This window comes from Pinus tabuliformis, chromosome 7, assembly GCF_031772625.1.
Source record: "Pinus tabuliformis cultivar Carrire ecotype Pingquan chromosome 7, CPIR1, whole genome shotgun sequence".
Lineage (NCBI taxonomy): Eukaryota > Viridiplantae > Streptophyta > Pinopsida > Pinales > Pinaceae > Pinus > Pinus tabuliformis.
Genome location: NC_142293.1, coordinates 369898068 through 369921961, shown reverse-complemented (window position 1 = coordinate 369921961; position 23894 = coordinate 369898068). Strand labels below are relative to the sequence as shown.

The 23894-nt window shown below is 35.3% G+C and overlaps 1 pseudogene; it reads right to left on the bottom strand.

Moving 5' to 3' along the window:
- Positions 1-10342: 10342 nt before the first annotated feature.
- On the bottom strand, positions 10343-13681 carry LOC149247510 (transcription factor MYB46 pseudogene; annotated as a pseudogene).
- Positions 13682-23894: the final 10213 nt, after the last annotated feature.

The window sequence follows — 23894 nt, the reverse complement described above, 5'->3', positions numbered from 1 at the left end:
CTCATTGGGGAGAGTGTGAAGCTTGTCAAAGTAGAGGAGATTCTTGCTGGACCCTGGGAGGAGCTTGTACAACATCAAGGCACCAAGGTTGTAAAGTTTTTCTTTGTTAAAAGTTAATACAATCAAGTTCATTTTTCTCAATAAGCTGTCTTATATGGTTTATTTCATGAATTCCTTGATCAGCATGATAAATATGATTTATTATATTGGCTATGCAGGTGTTATTTGATGTGTGCTTGTTTGTGTTTGCTGGGACATTGTTGCTGAAAGTGACAATGTTTCCTATATCCTTTTATTTTAACGACATGAATTTTCTCTTATCCCTAGTCATATTCTTGGAACAACCATTATCCATATACCATTTCTTCTCTTGATTATGTGCTAACAGAGCAAGTCCATATACCATGTTCATTCCAGACTTGAGTTTCCAATTCTTCTTTTCCTTTTGAAAGGCTAGTTGCCAATTATTTTGGGATTTATATGGATTGTTAGACTTGATTTTTCATTCACCCACATTATGCCCAAAATTATTTCATTTGAAGCATTCAGCATCATTCATTAGGGGAGAGAAGAAATTTCAATTTTAGTAAGGGGAGTTTTGAGATCTATAATGTTCAACCTTATTGTATTTGAAATTTTCATCTCTTTCAACTTTGACTCTTCTACAATCAATAGCATTATGTCCCAATATATGACATTTATGACAATAACCATAAAATAGATTAGAGTACCTGTAATTGGAATATTCATGAGTTTGCTCATGAAGGTACCTATGTTGTCTCGCTAATTGATTCATTTTCCATTGGTATGACTCTTTTGAAAAGTTGGATCTCTCATTCTAGTGATGGGATCCTCTCTTACCTGCTACCGTTCTATATTCTTTGATTATCCCTTAAAGCATATTTTCATAGCTCAGGGGTTCCTCGAAACATGCAGACCTGAAGTCCATATTTCTTATAGAAGATTCCTATGCCCTAGAATATCCCATACATGATATATTTTTTGGAGACCTTTGGTCGTTCAGAATATGATGTATCTTTCTTGTCCCTTATTAAAATTTCTCATTTACACCTTTCATTGTCTCTAGTCTCTCAAGATCTGTCCTTAGAGAGACAACTTCTACCTAGAGACTCTGATGATTTTCTTCCCATTCATGGATTAAATCATTAATAACTTCTTCTTTTCATTTATCATCTTTAAGTTTGACTTTTAGGGACATAATTTTTTCTTTGCATGCATTTGAGATCATCTCCTTATTTACGTTGAAAAACTCCTCCTTTAGATGCTTGTTCTCTTCTTTTAGTTTCTCACATTTTTTTTGTTTTTCTTCTAGTTGAAAAGTTAATTTGTCTTTTCTATTAATGGCTTCTTCAAGTTTTTTTTTTTTATCCTCATTGTCTAAGTTATACATATCTTCTTCAGCATGTTGTAGTTGTTATTTTAGTTGCATATTTTTTCTTTTGACCTTCTTTAACTCATCAAGAGACTGATGGGTTCTCCTTCAAAGTCCACAACTCCTTCTTCTTCTCCATTGTGGGTAATGCCTTATTTCTTAGAGTATGCTCCAAATTCCATCAGTAAAAATTCATTTAACTAATTCTCTGAGGAATTTTTACTATCTGATTTTGGAGCTGAATTATTCTATTTAGAGTAGAGCCCCTTTTTCTTACAGATCCTCCTCTCTTGGTTCTTTTAAGCCCTACCTCTAAATTTCTGATCTTCCTTTTTTGTCTTTTCTTTGTAAGGCCGTTTGGACAAGAAATGCCTGACTCTTCCACAGCTGAAGAATTTGAAGGGAAACTTCCCTTTCTACCTTCTTGAGCCACACTTTAGTTTCATGGAAAAGTGAGACAACTCTTGATTAGACTCACAACTAGAGCAATATTGATGATCTTGGTGCTACTTAGCCTTCTCGGACACCTTGAATGTTTACTCCTTTAGTTCAGACTTCTCTTTTCCTACTCTTATCTCATAAGTTGTGAGAATACCTAGCAGTTGGTACATTATGAGACTCTTTAGATCAGACATATCTTCAATGGCAACAATTTTGGCATTAAATATCAAAGGTAGAGATATTAAAAACTTTTGTACAATAATATATTCTTTTATAGCTTCACCAAGCCCTTTAATCCTATTGGTTACTTCATCAAATCTAAGGAATTACTCTACTATGCTTTCTTCTTCACTAATTCTTAAGCTTTCAAACCTCATTCAAAAGGTTTGAAGTTTGACTTGCTTGAGTTTATCATCGTCTTCATAAAGTTGATATAGCTTGACATAGACTTCCTTAGCAGACTTATAGTGCATAACTTTAGCAAGTTCATATTGACTAAGGCCAAAGAGAATGGAATTCTTGAGTTTAGAATTGTTTCCATACACCCTCTTACCATATGCATATGTCAAAGGGACATCAAGGACAACATGGTCTACCAATACTGAGCTCCATACATCTACTCCAAGAGACATACAATAGGCTTCCATCATAACTTTGTTAAAGGCATAGTTTGTTGCATTAAAGACTAGTATCATGCTTGAGTAAGCATCCTAACTCTCTTGTCTAGACATAATTCCTTATGGATCTACATTCCAGTGATTAAGCTATTCCTAAAGGAACTTGGATTTGATACTAATTGTTGGAATAAGGAATTACTAGGGGTGGGTGAATTTCCAGTAATGTTGTAAAGGGATTTCCAACATTTGTATTCAGTTTTCCCCAACAGTGCATATTTCTAGAGGACGTAGTAGTGGATCTATTGTGGCCATTGCATCATTCTTTTAGAGGGCTATTACTGGGAGAAATTAGGAGAAGAAGGCTCAAAATATTTGTTGGATATTAGGTGAGTTTTAGGGTTGGAAGTGGCAGCAATATTCATGAGTGATTTTGCAGACTATGTGGCCAATGTAGAAGAATGAAACTGGGCATATGTGGGAGATAGAGTTTCAACCATTGGGGCTATTGCTTGCCGGGAGAAATAGGAGAGGTATTGGTGGATTTTATTGCTACATTTCAGGAGTGCCTGGGGAGGATTTTACTTGTGGTTTGACAAACATTGTGCTTCAACAACTATTGGAAAGTGTAGGGATTTTGGGGATCAATTTTGGAAGGTCAAAATTAGGGTAAACCATTTATGGGTTTTTGTGGGTTTTTTCAAAGAAGCTTGGATATAAATTTACCGAATTTTCTGAGCATCATAGCTGGGGCTTTCATCCATATCTTTGCATCAGGCATTGTAGAATTGCTGGGGACTAGTGCCTTTTGGGGGCTGATTTTGGGAGGTCAAAATCAATCTAAAACATTTCTTGGTTTTTGTGGGTTTTTCGTGACAAGCCTAGATATAAATTTGCATAATTTTCTAACCACCAAAGGTGGGGTTTTCAACCATATCTTTGTAGTAGACAATGAAGAATTGTTGGGGACATCACAGTGCAATAGTTGGTTAGTTGATTGTAGCTCCAGGTTTTCATTGCTTCACCTGGGCTTTGCTCCACTTGCCTTTGAGGCAAGCTTAGGTGCATTCCTTCCATATTTTGTACTCTTAAACCAGTTTATAATAAAATTACTTAGCTTCTTCCATATTTTTTTATTGTTCTAGGTGTTTACTAAATTGTATTAAAATTTCTGTGGTCAAAATTGTTATTTGATTGCATATCAAATATTTTTCTATTTTGGAACATTAAATTTTGCACATATATTTTTAATCTCATTCGACACGTCCTCATCTCCATTATCGCTCTCTACAGCCTTCACCTTATTGCCTGTTTCTTTATCCACTAGTGCCTTGAACTCTAAGTACTTAGAGAAAGTCTCATCCTTCTTTTGCATGAAGAAGATCCAACACTTTTGTGAGAATTCATCAATAAATATGGAAAAATAATTATTTCTAGTAGCGGAGGCTATCGAGAAAGGTCCACAAACATCAGAGTGGATCCTTTCAAGGACTGCATGTGCTCTGCTATCCATATCATGGAAAGTGGCTTTTGTGTACTTCCCCAAGGAACACTCGTTTCATGGGTCCTGCTACTATAGTGCTCCTTTGGGGAGGCATGTTGTAATATGTTGCATAATCTTCAAAGTGTCATGATGCAAATGGCCAAGTCTTCTATGCCAAAGTTCACGGGCATCACGCCTTTGCACCTTCTCCACCTTTGTCCTTAATGCAGCAAAATCCTCCAGATCTAGCTTGTAGAGGGTCTTCACATGAACCCTGATCTTCTTCATCTTTCCCATGACTATCTGTTTGATGAATGAATTCCCTTTATTGAGGATCACATCATAACCATGGTCTTCCAAAATTGCAATGGAAACAAGATTCGTCTTTAGACCCGGAACAAACATCACATCCTTGAGCATGAGATGGGAGCCTGACTCCCTCTTCAAGGTAATTGTACCAATCCCAATTTGATGTACCTTCCATCATCTCCCATCTCGATGTGAATTCAGAGATCCTTCTCCTCCAAATCACTGAAGAAATCTCTAGTACCCATCATATGGAACGAGGCACCACTGTTGAGGTATCACACGCTTCCCATCATTGTTCTCGCCATGCATGCAATGAGAGTAAAATCATGTTCGAACTATGAAGCCGAATCTTCACCTGTTGCTCCTCCTGATGTCTTCTTTCTTGTCTTCTTGCGTGGACACTTAGTGGCATAGTGCCTGAATTCATGACAGTGAAAGCACTTTATTCTGGACAAGTCTTTCTTCTTTCCCCCTTGACTAGATTATGCTTTGGATTGGGATTTCTTACCTTTCCCATTATTTGTCTTTCCATCCAAGGTACAATTCTCTTCATCCTCGCCCTTGGATGAAGTCTCATCTATAGTATTCTACCTTATTTCCTTTTATACTAGGTCGAACCATAAGTGCTCTCAACTTGGTAGTTTCTCCCAACCATTTACCGAATCTTGATAGCTCTGTCAGTTCTTGGGAAGGCCTAAAAGGGCTAGAGCTACCAAGTCTTCTTTAGGGACACTAAAACTGAACCTTCCAAGTTCATCGCGACACTATGTAAACATGCTCAAATAGTGCGCAATTATGTCATTCTTCTGCATTGTGATACTTCGAAGCTTGTCCTTGAGTGCCATAGTTTTGTGGTCACTATTATTCTTGAACAATTTTGTCAGTGCTTTCAACATTGTGAAAGGAGTCTCTTTTCCATGGAGATTTGAGACGATATGATCTCATACTCCTTCCAATATTATTCTCCTCACCTTGGCCAGATCTTTCTTCCACTAGGGAAGATTATGGGCATTAGATGCTTACAGTTTTTCTACATCTGTCTTGATGTATTATAGCAGCCCATTGTCATCCAATACTGCCTCCATGTGGTCCTTCCATGTAATAAATTTTGAGGTGCCTTCCAAGTCATACTCGCGCCTAAGCCCACTAAAATTCATCTTCTGAGTCCTAAAGAAAACCTGCAACACTGGTCTTCAAATTCAAACGTCCTGTAATGACAACTTCGAAATATTTGTTCTACACTGTTTCCATCTCCGACCATGTAGAAATCTAACGTGTAGATTCAAAACTTCTCATGCAATTTACTAAATCACAACACTTGAAGCTATTCTATTGATCCGCGAAACTTAATTCGCCATCTAGAACACAAACCATAGGCATACAAAAGGAAATATCACACATGCACAAATATTTATCTAGGGGAAAAAAATTGCTCAAAATCCATTCCTATCTATATTGCATCAGTCAAAGAATAGAGATGAATACATATGCTTTCTCAAGCTTGAGCATAACTTGCAAGTGTATAGTCTATCTCTCTACTTGATTGACTAACTCTCGCCAACACTTAGCCAATTTTCAAGCCCTCCAAGCTCATAATTCCTTGTTATGTTCCCTTGAGAAAATGACCCCTATTATTTTGGGAATTTCCCACTATGGAATTGTGCAATTGCCTTAGGTCCTTCCTATGGCTGCATGCACCACCTGTACACATCGGAATATCCTACAACTGATAGTACACTACCTTGGAATCTACATCCCAATAGGGTATCTCAAATTCTATGGATCCAAAAATTATTTGGGTTGATTAATCAGTTAAATGGTTGATCATTGAGTGTGGTTGAAGTTCCACTTCCACAACTTGACCTCCACTAGTTCTTCTAATAGTTAAAAGTAGTTAAAGTGACAATAATTCAAATTAACTAAAACAGATTGCTAGAAAATAGCAATCAAACATAGTGAACTAAACTCAAGGTTCCCAAATTTGAATTAAATGAGTTGATTGAGTGACGAGTGCCATGTCACCTCAGTTAACTACTTCCAAGATTTTTGTTGAAATAGAAATTTGAATTTTCTCTAGTTTGACCAAGGCAAAGTCAAACTGAGATTTTGTTTTTGCATTTTCAATAGTTTTTATGGATTAGTATTACCCACATGTGAAAGAAATCATATAGCGAAAGGAAGTATCGTGCAAATTTAAAAAGTACAAGCTACAAAAAGATGACATATTTTTGTATAAAAGTAAAGTGTATGATTATAATTTTCATGAATTGAAGAATTTGATTATGAAGAAATTCATAATGTCCCATATGCGAACATTCAAGTTATAAAAAAATAATTTCAACAATGAAAATTGAATAGTTTTGGCTAGAAACGAAGAAGGATGTAGTTTATTATAGTGCTATATGCATGGGATATCAAAGCGAAATCTCAAGACGAACATCTAATTGGTTTACTACCAACATACATCCATCTTAACCAAGGATCTATCAACCACCAAAAGTGATTGAATCTCTCAAGGTACAAACCTATTTTAGAGTGTACATGAGCCTAACTATGTGATTGAGTTGACTTTGATTCAAGTGGATCGAGAAGGAGACTTCCAATTATAGTCATGTGTACATTGGAAGGGAAGGTCATGGTTCTAGAAAATCAAATTCATCGCATGGGTAAAGGTTTAATGAACTAGGTACATGTTAGAAGAGGCAACATGAAATATTGAAGATATGCAATACTCACATTTATTTTGAAATTTGATGTAAATTTATATATGTGTGCATGCGGACCTACTAAAATAAAGTGGAAGGGAATGTAATACTCTAGGTTTTGATTCACAATTTAATAATGTATATTTGTACATGATGAATGGCTAGAGATCTTGGCTATGTAATAGTTTCAAATATTAGAAATAAAATTAGAACATTAGCACACACTAACAAGAACAAATTCATAGGGTCTATGATCCCATGAGAAAAAGATAGCTAAAAGGCTAGACCTTTCTGGTTTACATTTTTATTATACCCATTTTCATAAATTAAAAATGAGAACAATGATTATGCATTTCTTGGGTGAAGCCATGTGACATTTTGTGAGCATGTATAGTTAACTATGCATTTCTTGTTTCTCGGAGGATTCATTTAGCCATTCTTGACTTTCATTGTGAGATAATTGCTTTTTAAAAGGAATAAGAGTTTAATGAAAAATAATCATTAAGTGGATTGTGTTAACTGTGTTTATGTTCGAACTAAAAAATGCTTGAGTACTTGAATTTATATTAGTAAACTTTTCCATAAATTATGAGTTTGAAAGATTTTTAGCATTGAGACTCTTTGACTAATAATAATGAATCCTCATGAAAAGCATTCTAGATAAATATTTTGCTCATAAATATAAGTTCACTTTAAATTTATGAGTGAGCAGCCAGACCACATCAAAAGCTCATTCAAACTCATATCATGATTGAGGATGTCATAGTATTGAAAGACCAAGAAGAGGTTAGATTTCACAATTAAGTTATTTGAGTGCTTATATGACATGTCATCAGGGTATGGGTGTCCATCAACGAGAGTTTGGATGTTGGTTTGTTTTATGGAGCATTTACCAATGTGTCATTCGAAGGTCTCAGTGAAGCTGAGACATAAATTTTAGTATCTATATCTCTAGTAAGCGAGTAATTCTATTGAAAGTCTATGGTAAGTGAGGAATTCTATTGAGAGTGAGAGATATACGTATAACATAGTTATGATCCTTTCTAAAGAGTGTAATCAAAATTAGAAAGTACTTGTAAGGGCGATTTTGAAATATTTTGAAAATTTATGTAGTAAACAATGATTTTTGATATAAAATATTGGTGATATTTTTTTGTTAGTTTAAAAGTTAATTTTTTTTAGTAATTTTTTGTTTAAAATTTTAAGTTAAATAATATAATGTAATTTGTAAAAATAAAATGTCTTACAAACTAAATCTATTTATATATTTAAAATAAATTTTAAACCATTTAAATTTAATCTTACCAAAAAATAATATCATGAATTAAAAAAGCATATTTAGACTACTCCTGTAAAATATTCCACTATTTAAGATCCTATCATTTTTAACAAAAATATTCCACTATTTAAGATCCTATCATTTTAACAAAAATCTATAGTTCACTTCATATATGAAGTTTACATTTTTCCCTTTAATATTCAAAACAAGTTTAACAAACATTTTCTCAAGGCGAACTTCAACTCCCGTGAATTCAAAATCTCATCAACTGTTTGGATGATAGTTGGTTTTATTAATTCAATCTCATCAACGGTTTATATAGCATGTCATCAAGGCAGGGGTTGTCGATCATCAAGAGTTTGGATGATAGTTTTATGGAGCATTTATCGATATGTCATTCGGAGGTCTAACTGAAGTCCATACATAGAGTGAGAGAACTAGATACATAGTTATGATATAAATAAATAGTTATGATATAAATAAATAATTAGTAGATTTTGAAATATTTTAAAAATTTATATTAATATATAAATATTAGATTTTAAAAGATGTATATTAAAAAATTTGATACGAAATTTAGTTAATATATAATATCATTTTTTTAATAGGAAACAATCGACTTTATCTAGAGTGAGAGATGTACACAATCAACTTTGTCTGGACTAAGAGATGTACCGAGAAAAATCATTGTTATAAATGTTAAATGATATTTAAAATTTATATGATAAATAGATACTAGATTTTGATTTGGAATATATTAAAAAATTACAATATGAAATTTGATTGATATAAAATATCATTTTGTTAGCATAAAACATTGTTAATATCGAACAATCAACTCTGTCTAGTGAGAGATGTTCCTAGTCTGTCTAGTGAGAGATGTTCCTAGATAAATAGTTATCGTAAATGTCTAGGGAGAGATTTCCCTAAATAAATAGTTATCATAAATGTTCAAGTAAAATTTTGAATATATATATATATATATAAATGAATGATTTTAAAATATCTTGAAAATCTATATATTAAAAGTTTAATATGAAATTTTGTTGATATAAAATATAACATCGTTAATATGAAACAGTCAACTTTATTTATATGATTTATAAGTAGAAAATCTCCTCACGACGGAACAAAAATCTATATTTTCACTTCATCACTCCATATATGAAGTTTAGATGAAAAAAATTGAAAAGGATTCCAAACAAGTTTTAACAAACATTTTCTTCAGCGCAACAGCAACTTTATGAATTCAATCCCAACAACATACTAGTTAAAATAGATTTAAGGCTGACCAGAAGCAACAGCAGCATCAATATTGCACATGTCGTATTGCGCCCATACTGTAACTTGTCCAGCTCCATCCCTACAGTACTCATGAATCTCCAACGCTCCACTTGCTCCCCCAAATATTGCGGGATTTGGCTTTGTATTCGCTTCTTTTTCAATGGGAATTCTTGAGCAAACCAGTTGATCACCAATCCCTCCTCTCTCGATCTGATAGCTCTTCTGCCAGCTGCTATAAATATCAGTGTACCTGGAGACACCCAAGTTTATATCATATCCCAAATTTGGACAATCCTTCCAATCATCCTCAGCATCGAAATGGTTAGCCAGTTTCATTAGGGACCCACTAACTTGGCCCACGAAATTCAGTGGCGAGCATGACTCATGGGCAGTCTTCTCGTGATGCACACCTACCCGATCGTCGAGGATTCTAACTCCCAAGAGCTCAATGTTATAAGGAACTTCTGAATTGATATCTGTAAAATCAGCTGCAGTATTTGAATAGTAATGACCACTGCTCCATGCATTTATTCCACTAGATGCTGTGAAGGGCGAATAGTCGATAATGATCTTGTTTTCATTTATCAGCTCACCGCTCTCAATTTGTCCTTTCGATAGCTGTGGTTCCAGTTGAGCCCAGAAGGTAATTATTGGCGGAGCCAGGCAGTTCATGAGATGGTACTGTAGTCCTGCATGACTCTAACATTAATTCATCGTATGTCGATGATGTTGCAGCCTTATAATTATTATACACGCCCTGGACTTGCAGACTGGATATAAAAGCTGTATTAATGGTGTCTGGATCAATTAAAAACTCATCATTTGGATCGCATGCTAATTGTTTTGATTTTCTCCAATATTGAAGGTGCTGTCATGTGGCTGGTATCCTTCTACTGACATGACTTCCAAGTACGGCTGCGCAGAGTGAGACGACGTAGCAACATCATGAACATGACCAGGCACTGAATCGGACGTACTCCAAATTTGACTGGGCTGGAAAGGGAAATTAGATTTGCTGTTGGCGGAGTGCCCGTTGTGTTTCAACATGAGCTTCTTCTTGATGGAAGAATTCCAGTAATTCTTGATCTCATTGTCACTGCGGCCGGGCAAATGCGCCGCAATTTGAGACCACCTGCTTATCATTGTCGTGCACAGTTCGGGCCAGGAAATCAAATGTTATGGACATTCAAAGAAAGGAAAAAATTTATCGTTGAGTCCAGGCATAGGAATGGACACAGGTAGAAACCTGTTACCAAGAATGGACTGTAAGTGTATTATGAGTCTCTCTTCTTGGACTGAAAGCGCACCACGTTTAAGGCCCGGCTGTAAATAGTTTATCCATCTCAGCCTGCAGCTCTTTCCACATCTCTGCAGACCTGTATAATGTAGGGTGTAAATTTTAATGGCCCGGTTGTAATTGTAATTTAACACAGATGAAAGGTTTTGAAATAAATGTTACCTAGTAGTTTAGATATTTATTTATTATTATTATTTTTTTATAATTTATGATTTTTTTCGATGGTATTATTTTTTAATATAATTTATTTAAATAAATACTATTACAATTTTCAAATTTTCATTTACGATTTTTATATTTAAAATCTTACGTCTATATATTTACATATATTTTTAGCTATTAAACTAATTCAAACTATATTAAACATATATATTTATATACGTTTTTAATCATTAAACTAACTCAAACTATATTAAAATGTATTATATTTTAATAAAAAAGGAAAAAATATATATAAATATTAATATATAATTAAATAATTTGTTTTTATGAATATTAAGCAGTCTCGATCCATCTTAACTTAGGATTTATGAAGCACCTAGAGGATCAAATCTCACAATGTGTAAGCACTTTGAGGAATCAAATCTAGCAATGTGCAAACCTATTTTTTGAGTGCAAAACTTGAGAAAGATTTGCACCTTTAGAAATTTGATTCTCTAGTGGTTTGACAGGTTCTAGTCAAGATTGATCTAGCTTGGTACTAGCATAGCTATAAAAAAAGGTTCTAGTCAAGATGGATCTAGGTTGGTACTAGCATAACTATAAAAATTAAATGATTGGTAAATGTCAATGAGAAACACTCCATAATAAGCATCAAAACATTATACCCACTTTACCATGCAATGGAGAATCTTAATATCCAAATAGCTTTATTGCAAAACCATGGCTTATGAATATCACATGTCCAAAAAAACCATAAATCACTTCATATGAAATTTGTTTATAAGCCATTTGTTTCTAATTAAAAACACCAAAAGAGACGTACTATTTTGATGATAAATAGTTATGATTAATCTCAACCTCTTTAAATAATTATGATAAATTTCAACCTTTGATTTTTCTATATTACTATGAATATTCTATAATATTCATTGGTGAAGGCTAAAGTGGGAAGGCACAACAAAGAAAGGACAGCCTAGAGTCAAGGATATTTACAACAGTCTCCTTTTGGTTGAGAGAGAATTTGAGTATAAAACATGGTCCAAAGTTGCATGGGGTTGAGAGATTCCAATAAAACTCCTTTTTTTTGGTTGGTTGTTGATTCATAATAGAGTGCTAAAGTGGGATAATTTGCAAGGAAGGGGATTTCAAGGCCTTGGAATTTGCCCCTTGTGCAATAATTAAAATGAGATTAACCATCTATTTATAGGTTGCACATTTTCCATGGAGGTGTAGACAAGGGCAATGGATTTACTATATCTAGAACATTCGGGACCATAGCATTCTCTAAGAACATACATGGTTCAAGAAGGAAAGTGAGCATCACACATTGCCCTTTTATGCCATATCGCCATTTGGTGCAGCTGGAATCCTCAGATATTTGACCACAAAAGGCCAGATATTTGGAAGGTGGTCTTGAAAACCATTTCATAATTTGGAGAGAATGGACCCAAGAGGGTTGTCCACGGTAAGAGGAATGTTAAAATTAAGGACATAAAGGGGATATATCCTAGAGGATTTTTTGACGGTGCATGCCAACAAAGAAGATGTGGATGTGGTGTTGTCGTTATACTTGAGCCCATGTGCTACTATCACTTCTAGTGGAAGGGAGGACATGGAACAAACAGTAGAGCTGAAATTATAGCACTCTTGGTTGTCTTCATATTTGCCAAATGGTCGAGAATGGAACAAATATTCCTACATGGAAATGTTAAGAGCATCCTAGAGTGGGTCAAGGATTACACTCTATTCAGCTCCCACATACTATCCAACAAGATGAGGTGCATTAGAATTATGGCAAACAATTTTCAGAGCATTACTTTCTTGCACATATATAGAGAACAGAATCGGCTAGTAGACCTTCTTTCAAAAAGGGGCATCCACTCAGAGCCATGTAAGTTTCACTCCGTTGCATATGTACACGACACACTAATGAATGTTGGATCTATAAACTCCATATAGGGAACCCTTTCCCTATTTCCTTTTATGATAATTTATGTTATGGTCTTCCTTCGTACGCTGGTACCATCAAGTTTTGTTGGGTTTACATGATCTTGTAGAATTGAAGGTGATTTACAATCTTTTTTGTCACTGAAGTTAGGTAGAATATAGTAGAAAGACACTTACCGTTAAAAATAGGAAAATCCATGAGAATTGAGAACTATGTATAGAAAATCTTAATGAGTGTATTCTCATTATTTGGGTAAGTGAAGTAAAGTAGAATATAGTTAAAAAATACTTACTGTTATAGACATGGAAAATCTCTGTGAATATACTCTTTTTTCATTTTTTTTATTAATGAAAAGAAACGTTTTTTTTATTGAAAAAAAAAATCATCACTTTATACCATTCCTAATAGTAATTAAGTTAAATTTTTAAAAACTCTATTCTAAAATAAATAAAAACCCTATCATTCGCACGTGATATTGTAACCTCCTGCTTGAGTGTATTGAATTGAATAAAGCAGGCGATCAGGAAAATGAAAATAATCAATAAGAGTGGTATGGGTGCTTACCCGCCTGCCTAGCGACATAGTTCCAATAGCCCTTGAGTCCATTTCTCATGATATAGTTGGTGAGTTTGTTATCTTCATCGGGTGACCAAAGCCCTTTTCTTAGCGTTAGTCTGGCGGGATTCGAGGGGACGCCTTCGCGTTCTCCTTCCGATGTCCCTTGTGTGCACGCCATTTTCCTCACGCGAATTGTTCTGCTTTTCATTCTCACTGACCTGCTCATCTCAGAATCGATCAAATTGCAGATGCAGAAACAAAGAAGGGTTAATTAATTTCATTGTGCCATCATTCTCCAATTATAGATCGGCCAGTAAGTTCAAACAGTATGACGATTTCTCCTGCTTTTCAATCGTGTGGTGCACATTTGGTCGCAGCCGCCATATTCTTTGCGTTTTGTCCACATGGTCTTGGGGATCGTTCCCCTTTCACATCTGATCTTGCATCGCCATTTCTTCACGATTCGGTCACTGAGATTGGATTTCAACTTGAAAAATAATCGGCATCCACTTTTAGAAATTGAACGTCACGACACAAACCGACGACATAGAAAGATACCATGAATCCGAGAGCTTGTACTTGATAGAGCATTCTAACCAACGAAATTTTAACTTGTTTATATAATATTGCCCCACCACTTAGTTGAAGGGGGTGATGTTTTGGTCGGAAATTTTGGAAGGTGGGGTGAAGAGGGACCCGTATCAGGAGACTCCCTCAAGGCCGAAGGATCAAGGTTGGACCCCTCAGTCAAGGTTGGATCCCTCAGTCAAGGAGGGCCTCATCAAGTGACCCCTTCTTAGTAGAAGGAAGTGATTTTCTGGTCTGAAATTTTGGCAAAGTGATGTTTTGGTTTTCAAAATAATGGAAATTTTGATTTAAATTTTTGGACATTCAAGTTATAGTTTTAAATTTCTAAAATTTAAATTTTAAAAATGTTTTTTTGATAATACTAAGTCCATTTCTATTACCAAAAAAACCTATAACCACTCCAAATTAAAAACAACAAACCCCAACAACAAATTGTATGAAAAATGGCCATCCGCACAAAATTCTCAATCAATCGACAACGCTTTTCCCATGGTACCAATACCGACGTTCTACTCCGCCAGCAGTACAGTATAGAGCATAAATGCAAGCACATGAACATTGATAAATACACAACCCAACACTGTACCAGTGGCACTAAAAGCTAGTAATACATAACAAACGAGTTTCTTTTATTTTAACAAGTCAAGTCGTTGGGGGTTGCAGGCTTAGCAGGGGCCATTGCAACTCGTGCCGAAGGAAAACTAGAAATGTTATTTCAATGATGTCTTGGAAGATTATTTCGTAATATACCACAGGTTGAAATATTATTATAAGGCTTGAGATTAATTAAGAATATAAATATTTTAGTATTGAGAAGGGTTGGAAAGTTGATTTTAGTATCATCTTTTGTTTTTATAATGTTAAATGAGAGTAGTCAAATGTAAATAGATTGGGTAACCATGCCATTCTATTAAAAGAGGTTGTCATTAATGCTAAATTATTAATAGATTGGCTAACCATGCCATTCTATTAAAAGAGGTTGTCATTAATGCTAAATTATTAGTATGGCAATAAAGTCATGTTGTTTCATTTAAAGTGTCACATGCTCCATGAGATGGCAACTAAAGAGGAGGTCATTAATGATGAGGATGATTTGCCCATTTCATAATATGGCAATAAAGCCATGTTGTGCCTTTAAGGTATCACATGCCTCCACAAGTGGCAACTAGGTTATATAGTGGGCAATAATGAGGAGAGATTGGAGTCTTTATGTTACACTTTAAAGAAATGAATTTGCAAGGTTATGTCATAGTGTATCGTTCTTTCTCTAATCATAGTGGGTTTATTGATAATTGGAATGAGTTGCATTTTTGGAGATTCTAGTTTATTGATTGGTGAGCAATTCAGGTAAGGTATTCCTTTTTATGGTGGTAAATGGTTTGTTGAGTTTAATGTATTCAAGTATCACTAAATCTCTTTCTTATTTTTTTTTTTAATATAAGGGAGTGTTTTCTTGTTGAATTTTAATATTTAAAGGTTTTTTTATTAGTGTTCAATTATTATATATTAAGTGTTATTTTGTTCTTTTTGTTGTAATTTAATATTAATTTGGTGAGGTTTTTCTTAAATTCATTTTGATTTAGCAAATAAAACATGTAGTATTTTCCATGTGTTTTAGAGATAGTAATGTATTATGAACATTTTATGTTTTATTAGTCTTTTTGGTTTCTATATGGGTGCAAAGCTATTCTATTATCTTTGCACTCTATCAATTTGTCCAAATCTCACTAGCCTGGAGTATTCAAGAACAATTTAATTTGTTTCAGAATTAGTGTAACCCCATACCTTGTCATCTTTCAAATTAGAAGAAATCTTATTGGTTGTATTTAACTCCTTCAAAGCGTTCTATGTTATCATTTTCATTGTTATACTATGGAATCTAATATATTTCTTAAACTAAATTTAGGTAAATTTGGCTATAGTTTTGTGTTGGAAAAATCATATTAGTTTTGCAAACATAATTTCTACCACTTTCTAAGCATTTAAGGGATTGGAAGGTATTGTGTTCTAATGACATTTCATGTATTTCATGTTTTTTATTTTGTGCTTGGGTTTTATTCAGATAGAGGATTATTTATATTTCAGTTTACGAACTTGTTTGGTCTTGTTGGCCTAGAGTATTGCATCTCTTTCTTTGAGGTTTTCTTGGTGCCCTTAATTTCAATTTGGATAGAGGGCTTTTTGTTGGAATAAGGAATTATTAAGGGGGGCTGAATCAGTAATAGTGAGGTTCTTAAAAATTCAAGTCTAAGTCTTTTAATTATTTTCACAACTTTCAGTTACTTGTGAGAGCATTCATACACAATACAAATGGACAACAAGATAAGGCATTCACATGTACATACAATCCATCACATGAACAACATACACATCTTGACACAGGTATTTTTATGTGGAAACCCCAGGGGAGAAAAACTCCAATCTGTTTGTTGTTATGATGTAAATTAAGCACCTACTTAATACATCAATTTGTTTGTGAACATCCACTCACCGAGAGCCCCAACCCCCTTAATATAGAAAGCCACTATTTGCCAAGAGGCACCAATCTCTTATGGATGTAGGAAACTACCTACTCTAACCACTATTCTCCTTTTCATAAAATTTTCAAACTGAAAACATAGGAAAATGCATATACACAAAAATACAAATTTGGTCTGCTCCAGTACCAATTCCTTTCTTTCAGCTCCCCTTTTCTCCTTCAAACTAGGCTCTTTGCTTCTTAACTAGCCCAGGCCTCAGCCGTATAATACATCATCTCTCAATGATTCTTAGCTTAGTCACACACCCACAAGAATGCAAACTATAACTCCCAACTATTTTGCATTCCCCCACCAATGCATAACTGCTCTCCAGTATTTTATTTCTCTGTTTCACTATGACCAATGATGTCTTTTTTGTTTGTATACTTAATGGTGTGCTACAACATGGTATAATTTATTGTTGCTCAATCAAGTTTCCTACACACTTCAACAAGGCTCCCTATTCTGTTGTAACTTGTTTTCTTAGTCATGACAATTGATTTAATGCAGAAAATGAAATTTTGAGTGATTCCCTATACTGAGAATTAATTCTTAGTAAAATTGTGCACTCCATGCTTACAAACTGATCCAAGTGAAAAACCTGTAGCTTAAGCATGGCCTTTGTTTGTTTCAAGTCAATCTCTTCTGCACCCAACAACCTTTTTCATTTACTTCTTCATGGAGTCCAATAAAAGATTAGGGAAAGCTAGTTTTCATTTGAGTCAGGCCCACTAAATTTGCCTTGAAAGACGAGTTCCTCATTGCCTTCTCTATGTTCTCTACAGTCACCATTAATATTGACACTAGCTCTGATCCTCTTCCACAGTTAATGAAGTCACCAATAAGACAAGAAGACCATGTGAAACTAATTCTTGGGCATGCCTTTCAATGTTGGTTAGGAGGTCCTAATTTTTCTCGATTTGCCTGCTTGTGCGCCTATATTAGACTTGACCCCCAAATTTTATGTACAACTGAATAGGGACATTTTCCATTGTTTTGGGACCGTTCTATTCATTCAATTCCGACAACTGAATACACGAGAAAAACTTCAAAAAACAAACCCTTTGTGCAGACTTTAAGGTTCTGCCACATCATCAATTTATGGCATATTGACATCATCCAAGCCACATGGATCCTTCTGTATGGTGACATGTGTCACTTGAATTCGTCCACTAGGCCATCCAAAAATGTCAAAACTATCTGCCACGGGTCCTCCGTGCTTCCACATCAATTTTATCTTATTTTATGTTAATTATTAATAAAAATATTGTTTGTTTGTGAGATGACCAAATAGTTAACACCATAAAATATTATCTCTTTTACCAGATTTCAAATTATATGACCCCTTTAAATAAAACTCCCACCCAAGCCTGGAATTTCAAATCCCCTATGCCCGTCAAATGAAAATTTAATGACGTTTTTGCATTATTCATGCCCTTCATTTTACGTTCTACCCAAATTTGTGGGTGTCAACTACTCTTGCATTTCAACTTTCATTAATCTCCTTAAAAGAGTGCCTTAGTTTTTCCCAAGTTAGCATATGTGTTTCGATATAGCATACAACCATACTTTTGAAATGACACAATATGAGGTTTATTTGTTTCGATATAACATACAACCATAATTTTGATATAACACATTATGAGATTTATTTGTTACAGTTAAACTGCTCTAATGGTAGCTGAGTATGTTTTGATTTCCTAATTATATGGTCCAATGAACTAGTTTTTTTTTTTTTTAGGACCTAAGAGTCAACACAACATATATTTCGATATGAAATATAATGATTTTTTTTTGGGAAAAAAATAATACATGTTGCAATAATTGATATATATTTTGATTTCGTTTCTAGTAAGATGTATAAAGGAGGGGACTTTTTTAATACATCAATGACTTTAATACTTAAAACAAATCATCTCTCAAATTCTTTATCAAGTCCTTTTTAACTATTGTGTATATAATGAAATTAGTTGACTAACATGTTAAATTCAATATTTAGATGAAATACCTTCAAGCTAAACACCAATATTTCTATGAAATTCCTTCATGCTAAACAAGCATATTGAAAATATAACGAGCTGCAAAAGCCTAACAAATACTATACATTTTTCTAATTTGACCTTTTCTCAACCATTAATAGAAGAAGAATAATGGGACACCACATAGAAAATGAGCTACATTAAAACATATGGGTAATAACTCTACCAAGGAGATCTTATTACAAGAAAGACATCAGATACACCAATCACAATTTTTAATGCCTAATAATGAATTTTATAGGAGAACCAAAAAATAACCATTTTCACCTAAAAAAAATTGAGTCACTACAACCAAAATTACAACCTTACCCCAAATTAACTTATAAGTTTCACATGTAACATCCACATTGAATCCACATGTGACCTAGACATAAATACTCCCAATATCCTCAATGAAACAACCATACTTTCCAACCATATATAGTGTTGCACACCTTAAGTGTCCATGTTACACAACGATTAATTATATTACAATCATTCCATGATTCTATCACACTCCTTTTAATATAAGTGGTATTTGTTATGCAAAGAACTAGAGTATCTTTCGGAGTTTCCACCATGCCAATTGGGATCCGATGCCAATTCAAACGCTTTTCTTTCCCTTAATTTATTTAGCTATTCAAACGAATGCTCGACTTGATTATTTTCCATGTTTCCAGGTTCGGTTAATTTCCCCTTGCATTGCATCAATTTATTCATGTCCTCTACTCCACACTAATAAATAATTTACATTATTCGTATTAAACAACATCTTAGATGGCACGAATTTAGTGGCTTTCAGTTCCAATAAGATAAACAGCAATCTAAATTATGCGTCTTATATCATAATAAAGATATCTTAGACCAAAGGAATTGATAAAAGGAAATTCAAATTATGAGCTATCTTAGACCAAAGGAATTGATAATAGACTCCCTACATCCCAAGGATTGTGAAGACAGAGTTTTCAAGTGATTTCCATTCGACATTTCAAGCATGTTTACTGTGATTTCCATTCAGCGTTTCAGGCATGTTTACTGTTTAATCAAAAAACCTAGTACCGAGCATACTTATGACCGAGGCTCAAAGGATCCTTTGAAATAGAGATGCAATGATGAGAACGATAAGAATCATAAAGAATAAATACCATGACTTTCAAAAGATGCGTTACCATTAATGAGCCTGGAAGAATTGTCGCCCTGATTGAGAAAATCGACGGGTGGCTCTACAGGATTAGGCATGAACTTGTGCTCCCTTGTGATAAAAGCTAATCAATTTGTGCCTCTTTCCAAGGTTGAGTAGGAAATTAGAACCTATAACCTATTAGTTTAATCCCGTTGCAACTTGCATTCGGTCATCAAGTGTAAGTAACCATCTAAGCGGCAGTTATCACTGGAGGGTGACCATTTAATCTGCAGTTAACACATGCCGCAACCACTGTACCCTAATTTTGTCAATTGCTACGGTTGCCATGTTAATGAATTCACTTGCTAAAATCCAAGGTGGGAATTTACAGGCTCCACTGTAAGATTTTTGAGATACACAGATCTAGATCTGCAAAACAATAAACAAGCTTGCAAGAGAAGGAAGGAAGCGAGCAAGAATTGAGAAAAGAATGAAATTGATTCTACAATATTAGTTTTAGAATAAATACATAAAAGCAACTAAGTTAAGCTTAGTTGTACATGCAATAACTAAAGCTAACTAAAGCTAAGTGTGCTTTATCTTATGTTAATGTGTACATGTGCCACATGCAAGCAATAAGTTAACTGGAGCTAATCTAGGTGCATGTACACCAACACAGCTAGTCTAAGTGCATGTACACCAACACCCCCCCTTAAGCATAACTTAGGTGAGTGTGATGCAAAATGAATGAGTCCCGGCAACACGGCCATTTTAGGTACCCATATACAATGCATAAAAAGGAGGAAAGAGGGAAAACCCAGTGGGAAGAAAACCCCCCCTCAAAATATAATGCAAAAGTAGAGAAAAGACAACTGCTAGGCAGTCGTGTCCTTCACCCCGAGTGAAAAATTTGAAAAGTCTCTAGGCTGGGATGAGAAGCCGGTCTGGGGTGAAAAACCCTCATGGGGTGCATCGGGAGGACGTGGGTGGGGTAATACTACCTCCAACGCTCGTTCTGGTGGCTCTCGTGAACGCAAAGTAAACCCCTTCGCCAAAGACTTGAAAGCTGACGACGTCTTTGACCAGGTGAATACGGGTATAAACTTCGATGCATACGAAGACATTCCTGTGGAGACAAGCGGAGTCCATGTACCTCCTCCTGTGAATACTTTTGCTGAAATTGATTTAGGAGAGGCCCTAAATCTGAATATCAAGAGGTGTAAGTTTGTAAAGCCGACTCCCGTGCAGAAATATGCAATACCTATTTCGTTAGCTGGCTGAGATTTAATGGCGTGCCCCCAGAATAGGTCCGGTAAGACGACTGCATTCTGTTTTCCTATTATAGCTGGCATATGGAGGAGCAACCCGCCACCGCGCCCCCGTGTGGGGCGGAAGACGTTTCCTTTGGCTCTTATTCTGTCACCAACAAGAGAATTGTCTTGCCAGATACATGAAGAGGCTCTCCATGCATGCCCCTTCTCGAATTTTTCTTGTGGATGCTTTCTAAGAGCACAGCGATTACAAACACCATCTGAAAATTCAATGGTTGGCAATCCTTTGACCATCCCTTGCTTACTAAGCTGTTGCATATATCTGAAATTCAAGTGCCCAAATCTCTCGTGCCAAATCCTACTTTCTTCATTTGCATGCGTAAGTAGCAAAATAGAATCTGATTGAGGAACAAAATCAGAAAATGTATACAGACGAGATTGATCATTTACCTTGCCAGATGCAATCTTCAAATTGGTTTGCATGTCATAAATGCTCACGGAATCTGGGGTAAATTCCACTTTCCTTCCGCTGCCTGTGTGTGTCATCTGATACACTGAGAGAAGATTCACAGAAAGCCTTGGAATATGCAAGACATTTTCAAAACTTCCATCTTCGAATTGCACTCTTCCTTGTCCAGTTGCTGCAACTGCAGAATTATCCCCCATGAGAATGGGAGGACCTGAGTATGCATGTAGAGAAGAAAAGGATTCCTTTGAAGAAGCCATATGATGTGAAGCTCCTGAATCGATGATCCATTCTTGTGGTGCAGAATGAAGAGCAATCAAATCATGCCCGTTACCTCTTGGATCTGGTGCTTTTTCTCCAGACTTCTTCTTAGCATTCTCAGGAATGTGGTCTCCAAGATTGTGTTGCTGGAGTGTCTGCGCCATAAGATCTATAGTCTTCTTCATGCATGCAGATTCAGGATGAAAGCCACGGTGGCAATAATTGCACATTGATTGCCCTTTCGTTCCTTTCCTTTCCTTTGAGCCAGATGATCCATCAGGGGGTTTGGGATGTCCTCCCTTTCTTGGATCAGGATCCTTCTTCCCTTTTCCTTTCTGATGGTCTTTGGAATTTGCCTTTCCTTTTGCATGCACAGTAAGTGCATGCGCTTTGGAATTTTTAAGTGTGCCCATTTTGATGAGCTTATCTTGCTCATGCATCAAAGACTGAATAAAAGAATCCAGTGAGGGCATCTTCCAATCTGCACTAGTTGCAGATCTGACTGTGTGGAATGTAGAGACGAATACTGCATACTCTGGACCAAGTTTTGATAAAATGGAAAGAATCAACTGCTTTTCTTGCTTGGATTTGTCGATCCCGCATCCTTTTAGTTGAACCAACAAGGCTTTATACCTTGTGAAAAAATCTTGAATGTTCTCAAAGTTTCTCGGATCTAATGAGTTTAACTCATTTTCGAGAATGTGACCTTGCATGTCATCTTGTTTTCCAAACAATTCTTCCAAAATTTTCCATACTTCATTTGGAGTTGAACATGATTCAACATGAAATAGCAGTTCCGGAGAAATAGATAAACATAGGATGCCGAAGGCCTCGTCCATGCGATTGAAATATCTTGTTTTCTCCATTGCCGATGTTGGTTCAACTTCCGTTTCCATGGTTATTCAAAATAAGCCTCTACTTCTGAGATGAAGTTGAATCTTTGGCTTCCATTCGAAATAATTATATGGAGTGAGAATTGCCGATTGTGGAAACTCCAATTTAGACTCCATTCTTTGTTGTTGCTTCAATCTTCTGAACCTGCAAATAAAATTGCTTGTGCACTGATTACAAATCCCTGTGCTCCGATACCATGTAAGATTTTTGAGATACACAGATCTAGATCTGCAAAACAATAAACAAGCTTGCAAGAGAAGGAAGGAAGCGAGCAAGAATTGAGAAAAGAATGAAATTGATTCTACAATATTAGTTTTAGAATAAATACATAAAAGCAACTAAGTTAAGCTTAGTTGTACATGCAATAACTAAAGCTAACTAAAGCTAAGTGTTCTTTATCTTATGTTAATGTGTACATGTGCCACATGCAAGCAATAAGTTAACTGGAGCTAATCTAGGTGCATGTACACCAACACAGCTAGTTTAAGTGCATGTACACCAACATCCACGCTTTACATTAAAGCGAACGGGAGTGTGGGAAGTTGGGAACTTTAAAGGTCATAAATTATAATACGCAGCTACCCATAACAGAATTTTGTCTCTGGTAATTCCCCCCCCCATGTGGCAGGCACAGATGTCCAAAAAGCTTCAACCAAATCTGGTTCCAAATTTCAAAGTCCCTTCAGTGAGAAGCAAAGCTTATTTCTTTAACTCCTGATTTATATTTAAAAATTGATTAAACATCAACTTTAGGTAGTGACCCCAAAAAGAGCATATTTTTTAAGTGTGAGTCATCATGGCTTGCAATCATCCAACACCAAAGAGCATAATTTTTTAATATGAGTCATCATGGCTTTCACTTATCCAACACCTAACATTTTTGGCTACTTGTATATTTTTTTATATACCGAGGGGACGCATTAGCTTTATCTTTTCTATGGAATAGAAAACTGAATGGACAAATATCCACCGGCCGCACTATGTATAAATTTCATTGTTAAATGGGCACTTCGCTGCAGTCAGATGATTGCATCAAGGTCTTCAGGGGATGTTGCAGAGGAAGTGCCTCACTATAATGGTTTAGATAGATCGGCCATGAAAGCCCTGCCTACTGTTGTCTATGCGAGAACACAGTCCCAGCATGCCCAAAAGCCTGGTCTATATCGTAACAAAATGAATATTACTAATTAGAATATATTGGTATCTATATATACCAATAATTTGCTCTGATTCATTCAGATCCGAGCAGAGTTTGAAGAAATGTAGTCAGTTAAATGCGCA